This window comes from Oryx dammah, unplaced genomic scaffold (genome assembly GCF_014754425.2).
Source record: "Oryx dammah isolate SB20612 unplaced genomic scaffold, SCBI_Odam_1.1 HiC_scaffold_13, whole genome shotgun sequence".
Classification (NCBI taxonomy): Eukaryota; Metazoa; Chordata; class Mammalia; order Artiodactyla; family Bovidae; genus Oryx; species Oryx dammah.
In genome coordinates this window covers 19,156,003-19,157,942 of record NW_024070197.1, presented here as the reverse complement: position 1 = coordinate 19,157,942, position 1,940 = coordinate 19,156,003, and the positions used below count along the sequence as shown (strand labels likewise).

The 1,940-nt window shown below is 52.0% G+C and overlaps 1 pseudogene; it reads left to right on the top strand.

Moving 5' to 3' along the window:
* Positions 1 to 523: 523 nt before the first annotated feature.
* LOC120873302 lies at positions 524 to 1,491 on the top strand (annotated as a pseudogene).
* Positions 1,492 to 1,940: the final 449 nt, after the last annotated feature.

The following is a 1,940-nucleotide window of genomic DNA, read 5'->3' as shown; positions in this document are numbered from 1 at the left end:
AGTGTGCAGGCTCAGTAGTTGGGGCATATAGGCTTGGTTACCTGGAGACAGGTGAATCTTCCCAGACCGGGGACCGAACTCATGTCCCTTGTATTGGCAGGCAGATTCTTAACCACTGGAACACCAGGGAAGTCCCCCTTTCTATTGGGGACTTGGAGACCTCAGAACTTTTCCTGTGGGAGCTTCTGAGACATCAAAATTCTTAAGACTCTCTCTCTCTCTCAATTTGCAGGACAGAAATGGAGAAGAGGAAGATTCTAAAGAAGCAATTTTCTTGGGTAATTCTGTTGTGTAGATTCTAAAGAAGTAATTTTGTTGTGAAGCAAAAAAGCACAATTTTGTTGTGAAGAAGGACAAGTTCTTTCTCCCTGACACACAGGAAGAAGAATAGTGTTCTGTCTGCAGGGTAGGCAATAATCCCTTAGTGAAACACAGAGGCGAGATGCAGAGTCTGATTCACCTTGGTTTGGGGCTAGGAAACTCAGCGAAAATTCTGACAGCATCTTTTGTCTCTTCAGGAAGGATGGCCCCAAGTCCCCAAAACCTGGGACTTCTTGTCTGCTTTCTATCTTTCCTCTTCAGTCTCCCTGCCAACTCCTGGCGCTGCGGGCCTTTGTGGGGCGCATGCGCCAGCCCCACCCCACACCCATCCACATCCTCCTGCTTAGCCTGACGCCGGCCGACGTCCTGCTGCTGCTGCTGCTGCTGCTGCTGCCCTTCAAGAAGGCTGAGGCTGCGCATGATTTCACCTGGCCCCTGGGGAACACGCTCTGTGCCCTCACAGGTTTCGGCTTCTACTGTGGCATCTCCTGCAGCACGCGGCTGCTGGTGGGCATCAGCGTGGAGCGCTACCGCAGTGTGGCTTTCCCCGTGCAGTACAAGCTTAACCGCCGGCCCGTGTACGGAGTGATCGCTGCCGTGGCCATCTGGCTCTTGTCCTTCGGACACTAGCATTGTGATCATTGTCCAGTACTTACCAACCAACTCGTCGCGGGAGGCCAACAGCCGCCCGGTCTGCTATGACAGCTTCACCCAAGAGCAGCTGCGCGTGCTGCTTCCGGCGCGGCTGGAACTGTGTCTCCTCTTTTTCATCGCCATAGGGGTCACCATCTTCTGTTACTGGCGTTTGGTGCGAATCGTTCTCTCCCAGCCGCAAGTGGCGACCCGGAAGCGCTGGAGAGCCGTGGCGCTGGTTGTTGCGACGCTGTTCAATTTCCTGGTCTGTTTTGGGCCCTACGATGTGTCTCACGTGGTGGGGTTCTTCCGTAAGACCAGCGAAAGGTGGCGGGCCTGTGCTGTGATGCTCAGCGCTCTCAGTGCCTGCATCGACCCTTTGATTTTCTATTTCTCCTCTCAGCTGTGCGCAGAGCCTTTGATAAAAGGCTACAGAGGCTGCAGAGCGGGGGCACCTCCCTGGCAGGGTACTGGAGGAGGCGAGCTGGACAGCCAGCTGCGGAGAGAAAAAATGGGAGCTTAGGTGCGGCCATATAAGACTAGATTTGCCAGCCTGGGTTACGGTGTTTTGGGGAGAAGCGGGCTCAAAAAGGGGAACAATGAAACAGAACCAGGGCAAGTTCTCCTGTGCCGAGCTTAAGGGGCAAAGAAGAGTAGTGGGTCTCTTAAATCCAACTCATCCACAGGGTGAGGGTTTTCATTTTGTTCCCTGTGGTTTATGACATTTCCTCATTCGTGGCTAGTACTGCTTGTGGTAAGCTATAAGCCCTTTTATCCTGGGATATCAGAGCCGTGGAATTCCTTGCCTTCCCTACCCAGTGTCTGTAAGATGGCAGAGTTCAGTAATAGGCACACCTCCTTATATTGTACTTCCAAGATACTGTGGTTTCCACCATTTGAAGGTTTGTGGCAACTTTATATGGCCAACAAAGTATTTCTAAGAGCAATACTTTGCAAAGAGCAACAAAGTATTTCTAAATTTTAAA